Genomic DNA, 15,181 nt, shown 5'->3' with positions numbered 1-15,181 from the left:
ATTTTCGCTAAATTCTCCCGAACCGCTACCAATTACTCTCTTACTCTATTATTCAACTGGTAACGATTACTCCGATTCGAATTGTGTCGCTACGCTTATTATAATGACATCCCCAATCGGATGACAGTCACGTGACAGTTCGTTCCGGTGGGAATCGCAATGCTGCAGGTTTTCAGAGTTTCCATGAGAGAACGTGGAGTTTGATGATTACAGGTTATGTTGAGTCATGGACACAAAAGCGTCCGCGCCTGTGCGAACTGTGTGAGTGTGTTTTTAGTATTCTGTCTCGTTTCGCATGTTGTTTGTTTCCTTAAACTGGTGAATTTGTTTGAGCGCAAGAGGAGGAAGATATGTGAATGGTACGAGATGACGTGATCGACGTGCGTGTGTGAATATGTGCGAGGGATGATGCTGAAGTGGCGGTTTTCCATCCAAATAGGCACAGTGGCACCTTCGTTCGCGTCGTGTCCTGATGATCTTTTGACAATTTGGTTTTATTTGACAATATGAGATATATTTTGCTCCTTGTAGATTTATATGTCCATATTTGCTATATATTAAATCGTGTATATTTTATATTACTTTCTTGTTATTAGGTTATTAGTTGTGTAACTCCAGTTTCTGATCTATGGAAAGTGGTGAAACGTCTTCACGAAATACAATTTCATTCGTTTTCCTCCCTTGCATTGGCACGCTGTGAGTGGTGTCGACTTCCAAATGATGTTTGTGCATCTTGATTATTATGCGTTTAATGATAGATACGGAGGTATCTTTGTCAGAGGTTCCCATGCGCACTGTCTCGGTGTGTATCTTGTTATGATTTCTTTTATTTAGTTCATCCTGCTTCTTTCGTGTTTTATTCACTGCATATGATATTTCAGTGCAAGAAGAAGAAGGATTGTAAAGAATCCGTAAGTAGCCCTAGAAGACGCAGTCATCGTGTGAGGTGTTGTCGGCAGGAACGAAGAGTCGAAGTTGTTGAATAAGTCGTGTGACATTTGTATTGTTTCTGGTTATATACAGCGCTGATATTTCACATATCTATGTATATATATATATATATATATATATATATATATTATTATATTATTATATATTATTATATTAAATCTTCAGTTGGCTTAGTTGAATGTTCAGTAATGTAATTTTTTCAAGGTGGTTTTGTATATTAGATGAGTAGTTGTTCGATATAATAATATTTGTATATATATATGTGTCGGGTTGGCGTTAAGATTTGAGTTAGGTTTGAGGGCGTGAAACGAATCCCTATTGGCGCTAGACGTGATCATTATGCAATAGAGGAGATATTTACTAGTGCAAATATGACTATGATGGAATTGGACAAGTAATTTCGATAATTAGATACTCGAGAAGCTAATGACAATGATCCTAGGCTCACTAACGAGTCCGCGGTCAAGGGGATGACGAACTCTACTTTTCTTCAGCGTCTAAGTTGTACTCCATGTTAATGCACGAGGCAATCACTACGTATCTGAGAGTTACTTGAATCGTCTTTGAGATCGTACCGGAGAGTGGTTCTCCATCACGGTAACGCTGTCGAGGAAAACTATGACGGGTGTGCCTAAGGGCACGACATCATCGGATTCGTGGAGAAAAGCCTTCATTCGGAAAGTGAGGGAAATTGGCGTTACTGTTAATTGGTCAATTTCCATGTTGGTGGTTAGGGAAGGGTGCTAGCCGCCCTTAAGAGAAAGTTCGAGAAGGGGAAGCGTCGTTGGTGAGAAAAATAGATTTCTCCTATTTTCTAGTAGTTGGGACGAGGACTGTTTGTCGGTTTGAAGGACTTTAGTTAAACAGATCTTAAGATTTATAGCGGGTCCTCGGGCTAGCTGAACATGTACTGTGGAGACGCGTCGACATCTGGTAATCATCTTACTCAAAGAATAGAGTCTGCGTGTGGCGAGCCACGGGACAGAAATCGTTGAAATGCTTACCGTCGTGCCCCGTCCTAAGTATTTCTTTTAAGGAGAGCTATAGAGTTACTTCATGCCTTTGTTAGACAAAACGTTCATCCCTTGACCGCGACTACGTTCGGCGAATGGTTGTCGCCTGGAGCCCGAGCTCACTATCATAAATCTCAAATAAGTACAGTCGAATCGAATGACAACAGTTTCTTAATTCGGCTATGGTGAAATCTAAATTACAATACTAGGGGTCTTCCCAAAGTTCCGAAGGGAAGGTTCCAGTATTCTTTCATCTCCGTCATATATATACATTTCACAATGTAATTTTCCATTATGTAAAATATATATATGCATATGTATATGTGAGTGTATTGTTATTCTCATTGTTTCTCAGATAGTTAATTGGTTGAATATTCCATAATGTGGATTTCGTATATAATTCTCTAGGTTCGTAGAAATGTAATTCTATATATTTATTTCTTTGCGTTTTAATGGTTTAATAACGTATACATACATATATATATATTATGAATTTTTCCCAAAGATACGCGTACGCATGTGTATATCTATATATGTGTGTGTCGCAGAGCAATCTTGTATACAATTTTCACTTTCATTAGAATGCTGATGTAGTGTAGTATATTTTATTTCTTTTATATTTTATTAGATTACCAATTATTCAGATTCACGAAGTAGGTCACACGCACAGATATGCATACACGTGTGTGTATATACATGTGTTTTCGCAGAGAAATCTCATACAATTGAATCGCGACTTGTTTTATTTATTGGTTCATTTAATTATTTCATTTTCTTTGTATTTTATATGTCATTGCTGATTGGTTGTAGTGTTTCTCCTTATTGACTCATTTATATCATTCTTTTTATATTGATTGGTTAGTTATTAGTTAATTTATTATTATTGGTCGTGTTTAATTATTCAAAAGTTATTGGTTCGTGGCGTCACGTGCGGAACGCGAGACGTGACAATAGTATAACGTTTTAACGTATAGCGTTATATAGTATTACTTTATAACGTATAACGTTATATAGAATTACGTTATAACGTATAACGTTATATACTATTACGATATAACGTATAATGTTATATACTATTACGATATAAAGCATAACATTATATACAATTGCCACACAACGTGTAACGTTATATAGTATTACGTTGTAACGTATAACGTTATATAGTACTACGTTATGACGTATAACGATATATATATCACGTTATAACGTATAACGGTATATACTATTACGGTATAACGTATAACGTTATGTGGTATTACGTTATAACGTATAACGATATATACTAATACTATACATCGTGTAACGTTATATAGTATTACGTTATAACGTATAACATTATATTCTATATCGTTATAACGTATAACGTTATATAGAATTACGTTATAACGTATAACGTTATATACTATTACGATATAACGTATAATGTTATATACTATTACGATATAAAGCATAACATTATATACAATTGCCACACAACGTGTAACGTTATATAGTATTATGTTGTAACGTATAACGTTATATAGTACTACGTTATGACGTATAACGATATATATATCACGTTATAACTTAAGACGGTATATACTATTACGGTATAACGTATAACGTTATGTGGTATTACGTTATAACGTATAACGATATATACTAATACTATACATCGTGTAACGTTATATAGTATTACGTTATAACGTATAACATTATATTCTATATCGTTATAACGTATAACGTTACATAGTATTACGATATAACGTATAACGTCATATATTATTACTATACAACGTGTAACGTTATATAGCATTACGGTATAACGTATAACATTATACACTATAACGTTATAACGTGCAACGTTATATACTAATACTATACATCCTGTAACGTTATATAGTATTAGGTTATAACGTATAACATTATATTCTATATCGTTATAACGTATAACATTATAAACTATTACGATATAACGTATAGCGTTATACACTATTACTACATATCGTGTAACGTTATATAGTATTACGTTATAACATATAACGTTATATACTATTACGGTATAACGTATGAAGTTATGAAGTATTACGTTATAACGTATAATGTTATTTACTATTACGGCATAACGTATAACATTATGTAGTATTACGTTATAACATATGACGTTATATAGTATTACGATATATCGTATAACGTTATATACTAATACTATACATCGTGTAAAGTTATATAGTATTACGTTATAACTTATAACGTTATATGGTATTACGTTATAACGTATAACATTATATACTATTACGAAATAACGTATAATGTTATATACTATTACGATATAACGCATAACGTTATATACTATTACGTTATAACGTATAACGGTATATACTATTACGGTATAACGTATAACATTATGTAGTATTACGTTATAACGTATGACGTTATATACAATTACGGTATAACGTATGACGTTATATAGTATTACTATACAACGCGAAACGTAATGTAGTATTACTTAATAACGTATAACGTTACATACTATTACGGTATAACGTATAACGTTATGTAGTATTACGTTATAACGTTTAACGTTATATACTATTACGATATAACGTGTAACGCTATATAGTATTACGTTATAACGTATAACGTTATATACTATTACGTTATAACGTATAACGTTATATACTATTACGATATGACGTATAGCGTTATATAGTATTACGTTATAACGTAAAACGTTATATACTATTACGATATAACGTATAACGTTATATACTAATACTATACAACGTGTAACGTTATATAGCATTACGTTAGAACGTATAACGTTAAATACTATTACGTTATAACGTATAACGATATATACTATTACGTTATAACGTATAACGGTATATAATATTACTGTATAACGTATAACGTTATGTGGTATTACGTTATAACGTATAATTTTATATACTATTACGGTATAACGTATAACGTTATGTAGTATTACGTTGTAACGTATAATGTTATTTACTATTACGGTATAACGTATAACGTTATGTGGTATTACGTTATGACGTATAACTTTATATACTATTACGTTATAACTTATAACGTTATATGGTATTACGTTATAACGTATAACAATATATACTATTACAATATAACGTATAGCGTTATATACTATTACTATACAACGCGTAACGTTATGTAGTATTACGTTATAACGTATAACGTTATATAGTATTACGTTGTAACGTATAACTTTATATAGTATTACGTTACAAAGTATAACGTTATATACTAATACTATACATCGTGTAAAGTTATATAGTATTACGTTGTAACGTATAACGTTATATAGTACTACGTTATAACGAGTAACGATATATACTATCACGTTATAACGTATAACGGTAAATACTATTACGGTATAACCTATAACGTTATGGAGTATTACGTTGTAATGTATAACGCTATGAAGTATTACGTTATAACGTATAACTTTATATACTATCACTATACAACGTGAAACGTTATATTGTATTACGTTATAACGTGTAACGTTATATAGTATTACGTTATAACGTATAACGTTATATACTAATACTATATATCGTGTAACGTTATATCGTATTATGTTATAGCGTATAACGTTATATACTATTACGGTATAACGTATAACGTTATGAAGTATTACGTTATAACTTTTAATGGTATTTACTATTACGGCATAACGTATAACATTATGTAGTATTACGTTATAACGTATAACGTTATATACTATTACGATATAACGTATAAAGTTATATACCATTACTATACAATTTCTGACGTTATGTAGTATTTGTTATAACATATAACGTTATATAGGACTACTATGCAACGTGTAACGTTACATAGTATTGCTTTATAACGTTTAACGTTACATACTATTACGGTATAATGTGTAACGTTATATAGTATTACGTTATGACGTATAACATTATATACTATTACGATATAACGTATAACGTTATATGCTATTGTCACGTCCGCGTTCCGCACGTGACGCCACGAACCAATAACTTATGAATAATTAAACACGACCAATAATAATAAATTAACTAATAACTAACCAATCAAAATAAAAAGAATTATACGACAGACAATCAAAGTGAAATAAATGAATCAATAAGAAGGAACACTACAACCAATCAGCAATGACATATAAGATACAAATAAAATGAAATAATTTAATGAACCAATGAATAAAAGAAGCCGCGATTCAAATGTATGATATTTCTCTGCGAAAGCACATGTATATACACACACGTGTATGCATATCTGTGTGTGTGACCTACTTCCTGAATCTGAATAATCGGTAATCTAATAAAATAAATAAAAGAAATAAAATATAGTATACTACATCAGCATTCTCATAAACGTGAAAATTGTATTCAAGATTGCTCTGCGACACACACATATATAGATATACACATGCGTACGCGTATCTTTGGGAAAAATTCATAATATATATATATATATGTCGGAGATGAAAGAACACCGGAACTCCTCCTTGGATTCGCGGGAATACCGTAACTCTGTAACTTAGCATAAACAAATGTTGCTCCGATTGTTCGAGATTTGTGATCATGAGCTTGGGCTCGGGGCGACAATCGGTCGCCGAACGTAGCCGCGGTCAAGGGATGAACGTTTTATCTAACAAGGGCACAGAGTAACTCCATACCTCTCCTTTAAAGAAGTGGCCGTAGTGACACATGGCAGTAAATATTTCAAAGGTTTCTGTTCCGTGGCTCGCCACACGCAGATCCTATCCTTCGGGTAAGATGATCTCCAGATATCGATATACCTCCGCAGTATGTTTAGCTAACGTGAGGACCCGCAATAAATTTTAAGATTTAGTCAAGCAAAGTTCTTCATTTAGACAAACAGTCCTTGTCGCAACTACGGGAAGATAGGAGAAGCCTATCTTCCACGAACGATGCCCCGTCAACAACCCCCCCTTAAGGGCGGCCAGCATCTCTTTCAAAACGCCGATATGGAGATCGACCAATTAGCAACAGCGCTAATTTCCCGCACTTTTGGAACGAAAGCTTTCTTTGACGAATCCGAGGATCTCATATCCTTAGACCCACCCTATATAGTTTTCCTCGACGACATCGTCGAGGCGGAGAGTCATTCTTTCGTGTGGACTCATTGACGAGTGACAGTACTATCTTACAACCAGTGAATATCTCACGTCTAGTTAACAAAGAGTTAGACTTGAACTGTGCGATAACATACGTTTATCATCCCGTGACCGCGGATTCGTTCGAACCTAAGGTCATCATCACTAGTGCTACGAGTGCTTAATCTTGTTAATAAGCCTGTGCTAATAAACTCTCTGTCGTATCACGACAATGGCTAATTCTAATGAAAATCCATTAAACGCCCATTTCCTTAATCCTGACTCTAATCCGACATATATATATATATGTATGTATACGTTATTAAACCATTAAAACGCAAAGAAATAAATATATAGAATTACATTTCTACGAACCTAGAGAATTATATACGAAAACCACATTATGGAATATTCAACCAATTAACGATCCGAGAAACAATGAGAATAACAATACACGCACATATACATATGCATATATATATTTAACATAATGGAAATTTACATTGTGAAATGTATATATATATATATATACACATATTATTATATCGAATAACTACTCACCTAATATACAAAACCACCTTGTAAAAATTACATTACTGAACATTCAACTAAACCAACTGAAGATTTAATATAATAATATATAATAATATAATAATATATATATATATACATAGATATGTGAAATATCAGCGTTGTATATAACCAGAAACAATACAAATGTCACACGACTTCTTCAACAACTTAGACTCTTCGTTCCTGCCGACAACACCTCACACGATGACTGCGTCTTCTAGGGCCACTTACGGATTCTTTACAATCCTTCTTCTTTTTGCACTGAAATATCATATGCAGTGAATAAAACACGAAAGAAGCAGGATGAACTAAATAAAAGAAATCATAACAAGATACACACCGAGACAGTCCGCATGGGAACCTCTGACAAAGCTACCTCCGTATCTATCATTAAACGCATAATAATCAAGATGCACAAACCTCATTTGGAAGTCGACACCACTCACAGCGTGCCAGTGCAAGGGAGGAAAACGAATGAAATTGTATTTCGTGAAGACGTTTCACCACTTTCCATAGATCAGAAACTGGAGTTACACAACTAATAACCTGATAACAAGAAAGTAATATAAAATATACACGATTTAATATATAGCAAATATGGACATATAAATCTACAAGGAGCAAAATATATCTCATATTGTCAAATAAAACCAAATTGTCAAAAGATCATCAGGACACGACGCCAACGAAGGTGCCACTGTGCCTACTTGGATGGAAAACCGCCCCTTCAGCATCATCCTTCGCACATATTCACACACGCACGTCGATCACGTCATCTCGTACCATTCACATATCTTCCTCCTCTTGCGCTAAAACAAATTCACAAGTTTAAGGAAACAAACAACATGCGAAACGAGATAGAATACTAAAAACACATACTCACACAGTTCGCACAGGCGCGGACGCTTTTGTGTCCATGACTCAACATAACCTGTAATTATCAAAATCCACGTTCTCTCATGGAAACTCTAAAAACCTGCAGCATTGCGATTCCCACCGGAACGAACTGTCACGTGACTGTCATCCGATTGGGGATGTCATTATAAAAAGCGTAGCGACACAATTCAAATCAGAGTAATTGTTAGCGAGTCAGTTGAATAAAAGAGTAAGAGAGTAATTGTTAGCGGTTCGGGAGAATTTAGCGAAAATAAAGAAGAATAATTGTTAGTGGTTCAGTTAGAATAAAGAAGAGTCAGATTAATTGTTAGCGTTAGCGTTAGCGATTAATTGTTAGTGGTTCAGTTGGAACAAAGGAGAGTAATTGTGAAGAGAGAGTAACTGCCATTAGTTGGTTCAGTTAGAATATAGTCAGAGAAATTGTTAGCGTTCGGGAGAATTTAACGAAATTAAAGAAGAGTAATTCAGTTAGAATAAAGAAATAGGATAGAGCAATTGTGATTAGTTGGTTCAGTAGAATTTAGCGAAAATAGTATAGATTAATTGTTAGCGTTCGGGAGAATTTAGCGAAAATAAGGAGATTATTGTTAATCGTTCAATTGAATTTGAGTGAGTCTGATATCAGTTCGTTCAGTTGATTTAATTAGAATTTAAGTTAGAATTAGAGAATAATTGTTCGTTCCAGTTCGAGTTTAAGAGTTACGAGATATAAATGTAATTAGTCAGTTCGAATTATAAAATTATTGTTATTAGTCAGTTAGAATTAAAACAATAGTTGGCTCAAGTTTTTGTGTGAGAATTTCGAATTGTTAAACACGTCCGGACACACCGTTGTTTACACTGTTCAAATTAAATAAAGATTAAAACAAAAAATTATGGAAGTGTCAATCTTTGTAAAATCGGAATCACCCCAGCGGCCTGCCCGTTCATCAGCGGAGGCCAACGTCAGGTGAGTCAACTTTTAATTATTATTAATAATTAATAATTAAAATAATAAATAATATCAATAATTAGTATAATTCGTCATTAATTCCGCCAGTAATAATTATTTATAATATAATTGTTTATTCCAAACAATCCTCTCCCGTGCTAGTATTCCTGCGCATAGCAGGTTAGCCGAAACGTGGAGATTGTTGACCAGTGGCCTAGACTCCAATCAACGCTACTTAATCTAACAAGAAATATCTAATTGAAACAGTCCTTAGACTGATTCTGGTGGCAGCGACTACTACACTGTTTAAAATTTGAAAATTTGGATAGCCAAACGTAACACTATTACGGTATAACGTATAACGTTATGTAGTATTACGTTGTAACGTATAACGTTATATACTATTACGCTATAACGTTTGACGTTATATACTATTACTATACAACGTGTAACGTTATATAGTATTACGTAATAACGTATAACGTTACATAATATTACGGTATAACGTATAACGATACATACTATTACCGTACAACGTGTAACGTCATATAGCATTACGTTATAACGTATAACGGTATATACTATTACGGTATAACGTGTAACGTTATATAGTATTACGATATATAGTGTTACGTTATAACACATAACGTTATATACTATTACGGTATAACGTATAACGTTATAGAGTATTACGTTGTAACGTATAACGTTATATAGTATTACGTTACAAAGTATAACGTTATATACTAATACTATACATCCTGTAAAGTTATATAGTATTACGTTATAACGTAAAACGTTATATACTATTACGATATAACATATAACGTTATATACTAATACTATATATCGTATAACGTTATATCGTATTACGTTATAGCGTATAACGTTATATACTATTACGATGTAACGGATAACGTTATATACTGTTACAATATAACGTATGACGTTATATACTATTCCTACACAACGTGTAACGTTATATACTATAACGTTATAACTATATATCCTGTAACGCTATATAGTATTACGCTATAACGTATAACGGTATATACTATTTCCGTATAATGTATATCGTTATGTTGTATTACGTTATATCGTACAGCGTTATATAGCATTACATTAGAACGTATAACGTTATATACTATTACGATATATAAAGTTATATACCATTACTATACAATATCTGACGTTATGTAGTATTACGTTATAACATATAACGTTATATAGGACTGCTATACAACGTGTAACGTTACATAGTATTACGTTATAACGTATAACGTTATATACTATCACTATACAACGTGTAACGTTATATAGTATTTCGTTATACCGTATAACGTTTTATACTATTACGATATAACGTATCTCGTTATATACTATCACTATACAACGTGCAACGTTATATAGTATTACGTTATAACGTATAACGGTATATACTATTTCCGTATAATGTATATCGTTATGTTGTATTACGTTATATCGTACAACGTTATATAGCATTACATTAGAACGTATAACGTTATATACTATTACGATATAACGTATAAAGTTATATACCATTACTATACAATATCTGACGTTATGTAGTATTACGATATAACATATAACGTTATATAGGACTGCTATACAACGTGTAACGTTACATTGTATTACGTTATAACGTAAAACGTTATATACTATTACGATATAACGTATAACGTTATATACTAATACTATATATCGTGTAACGTTATATGGTATTACGTTATAACGTATAACGGTATATACTATTTCGGCATACTGTATAACGTTATGTAATATTACGTTATAACGTATAACGTTATACAGCATTACGTTAGAACGTATAACGTTATATACTAATACTATAAATCGTGTAAAGTTATATAGTATTACGTTATAACTTTTAACGTTACATACTATTACGGTATGACGGGTAACGTCATATAGTATTACTTTATAACGTGTAACGTTATAAAGTATTACGTTGTAACGTATAACGTTATATACTATTACGATTTAACATATAACGTCATATACTATTACTATATAACGTGTAACGTTATATACCATTACGATATAACATATAACGTTGTATTCTAATTCTATATATCGTGTGACGTTATATAGTATTACGTTATAACGTAAAACGTTATATACTATTACGATATAACGTATAACGTTATATACTAATAGTATACATCGTGTAAAGTTATATAGTATTACGATATAACGTATAAAGTCATATAGTATTACTCTATAACGTATGACGTTATATAGTATTACGCTATATCGTGTAACGTTATATGCTAATACTATATATCGTGTAACGTGATATAGTATTACGTTATAACGTATAACGTTTTATACTATTACGCTTTAACGTATAACATTATATACTATAACCTTATGACGTATAACGTTATATAGTATTACGGTATAACGTATAACGTTATGTGGTATTACGGTATAACGTATAACGTTATGTAGGATTACGATATAACGTATAACGTCATATAGTATTACGATATAACGTATAACGTCATATAGTATTACTTTATAACGTATGACGTTATATAGTATTACGCTATATCGTGTAACGTTATATACTAATACTATATATCGTGTAACGTGATATAGTATTACGTTATAACGTATAACGTTTTATACTATTACGCTTTAACGTATAACATTATATACTATGACGTTATGACGTATAACGTTATATAGTATTACGGTATAACGTATAACGTTATATACTATCACGATGTAACGGATAACGTTATATACTGTTACAATATAACGTATGACGTTATATACTATTACTATACAACGTGTAAAGTTATATAGTATTACGGTATGACGTGTAACGTTATATACTATTAGGATATAACGTATAACGGTATATACTATTACGATATAACGTATAACGTTATATACTAATACTATACAACGTGTAACGTTATATAGTATTACGTTATAACGTATAACGTTATATACTATTACGCTTTAACGTATAACATTATATACTATAACGTTATGACGTATAACGTTATATAGTATTACGGTATAACGTATAACGTTATATGCTATTACGGTATAACGTATAACGTTATGTAGGATTACGATATAACGTATAACGTCATATAGTATTACGTTATAACGTATAACGGTATATACTATTTCGGTATAATGTATAACGTTATATACTATTACGATATAACGTATAGCGTTATATACTATTACGTTATAACATATAACGATATAAACTATTACGGTATTACGTGTGACGTTATATAGTATTACGTTATATACCATTACGCTATAACGTATGACGCTATATACTATTACTATACAACGTGTACCGTTATATAGTATTACGTTATATACCATTACGCTATAACGTATGACGCTATATACTATTACTATACAACGTGTAACGTTATATAGTATTACGTTGTAACGTATAACGTTATATACTATTACTATACAACGTCTAACGTTATATAGTATTACGTTATAACGTATAACGTTATATGGTATTACGTTATAACGTATAACGGTATATACTATTTCGGTATAATGTATAACGTTATACAGTATTACGTTATAACGTATAACGTTATATACTATTACGATTTAACATATAACGTTATATACTATTACTATACAACGTCAAACGTTATATAGTATTACGATATAACGTATAACGTTATATAGTATTACGTTATAACGTATAACGTTATATGGTATTGTCACGTCCCGCGTTCCGCACGTGACGCCACGAACCAATAACTTATGAATAATTAAACACGACCAATAATAATAAATTAACTAATAACTAACCAATCAAAATAAAAAGAATTATACGACAGACAATCAAAATGAAATAAATGAATCAATAAGAAGAAACACTACAACCAATCAGCAATGACATATAAAATACAAATAAAATGAAATAATTAAATGAACCAATAAATAAAACAAGCCGCGATTCAAATGTATGAGATTTCTCTGCGAAAACACATGTATATACACACACGTGTATGCATATCTGTGTGTGTTACCTACTTCGTGAATCTGAATAATTGGTAATCTAATAAAATATAAAAGAAATAAAATATACTACACTACATCAGCATTCTAATGAAAGTGAAAATTGTATACAAGATTACTCTGCGACACACACATATATAGATATACACATGCGTACGCGTATCTTTGGGAAAAATTCATAATATATAGATATATATATATATATATGTATGTATACGTTATTAAACCATTAAAGCGCAAAGAAATAAATATATAGATTTACATTTCTACGAACCTAGAGAATTATATACGAAATCCACATTATGGAATATTCAACCAATTAACGATCCGAGAAACAATGAGAATAACAATACGCGCACATATACATATGCATATATATATTTTACATAATGGAAAATTACATTGTAAAATGTATATATATATATACACATATTATTATATCGAACAACTACTCATCTAATATACAAAACCACCTTGTAAAAATTACATTACTGAACATTCAACTAAACCAACTGAAGATTTAGTATAATAATATATAATAATATAATAATATATATATATATACATAGATATGTGAAATAGCGTTGTATATAACCGGAAACAATACAAATGTCACACGACTTCTTCAACAACTTCGACTCTTCGTTCCTGCCGACAACACCTCACACGATGACTGCGTCTTCTAGGGCCACTTACGGATTCTTTACAGTTCTTCTTCTTCTTGCACTGAAATATCATATGCAGTGAATAAAACACGAAAGAAGCAGGATGAACTAAATAAAAGAAATCATAACAAGATACACACCGAGACAATCCGCATGGGAACCTCTGACAAAGTATCTATCATTAAACGCATAATAATCAAGATGCACAAACCTCATTTGGAAGTCGACACCACTCACAGCGTGCCAATGCAAGGGAGGAAAACGAATGAAATTGTATTTCGTGAAGACGTTTCACCACTTTCCATAGATCAGAAACTGGAGTTACACAACTAATAACCTAATAACAAGAAGGTAATATAAAATATACACGATTTAATATATAGCAAATATGGACATATAAATCTACAAGGAGCAAAATATATCTCATATTGTCAAATAAAACCAAATTGTCAAAAGATCATCAGGACACGACGCCAACGAAGGTGCCACTGTGCCTATTTGGATGGAAAACCGCCACTTCAGCATCATCCTTCGCACATATTCACACACGCACGTCGATCACGTCATCTCGTACCATTCACATATCTTCTTCCTCTTGCGCTAAAACAAATTCACAAGTTTAAGGAAACAAACAACATGCGAAACGAGATAGAATACTAAAAACACATACTCACACAGTTCGCACAGGCGCGGACGCTTTTGTGTCCATCACTCAACATAACCTGTAATCATCAAAATCCACGTTCTCTCATGGAAACTCTAAAAACCTGCAGCATTGCGATTCCCACCGGAACGAACTGTCACGTGACTGTCATCCCATTGGGGATGTCATTATAAAAAGCGTAGCGACACAATTCAAATCGGAGTAATTGTTAGCGGGTCAGTTGAATAAAGGAATAGAAGGGAGTAATCGTTACCAGTTGAATAAAAGAGTAAGGGAGTAATTGTTAGCGGGTCAGTTGAATAA

General features: G+C 32.0%; 2 long non-coding RNA genes across 20 annotated transcripts in view; both read right to left on the bottom strand.

Moving 5' to 3' along the window:
* Window positions 1-15,181, bottom strand: part of LOC126917982 (uncharacterized) — a 446,175-nt gene that overhangs the window by 32,110 nt on the left and 398,884 nt on the right. The window lies entirely within an intron of this gene.
* Window positions 7,450-15,107, bottom strand: LOC126917976 (uncharacterized). 6 transcript variants are annotated; one of them, XR_007711148.1, is made up of 5 exons: window positions 14,937-15,102; window positions 8,549-8,596; window positions 8,373-8,474; window positions 8,006-8,211; window positions 7,450-7,926 (listed from the first exon to the last, which is right to left on the bottom strand). It is a non-coding gene; the product is annotated as an uncharacterized LOC126917976 (long non-coding RNA). The 6 variants fall into 6 exon arrangements; XR_007711152.1 differs by having other exon boundaries at window positions 7,453-7,926; window positions 8,086-8,211; window positions 14,937-15,100; XR_007711151.1 differs by lacking the exons at window positions 7,450-7,926; window positions 8,006-8,211 and adding exons at window positions 14,171-14,275; window positions 14,355-14,814 and having other exon boundaries at window positions 8,232-8,474; window positions 14,889-15,107.

Source organism: Bombus affinis, chromosome 6 (assembly GCF_024516045.1).
Source record: "Bombus affinis isolate iyBomAffi1 chromosome 6, iyBomAffi1.2, whole genome shotgun sequence".
Lineage (NCBI taxonomy): Eukaryota > Metazoa > Arthropoda > Insecta > Hymenoptera > Apidae > Bombus > Bombus affinis.
This window is presented reverse-complemented; position numbering and strand designations above follow the sequence as displayed.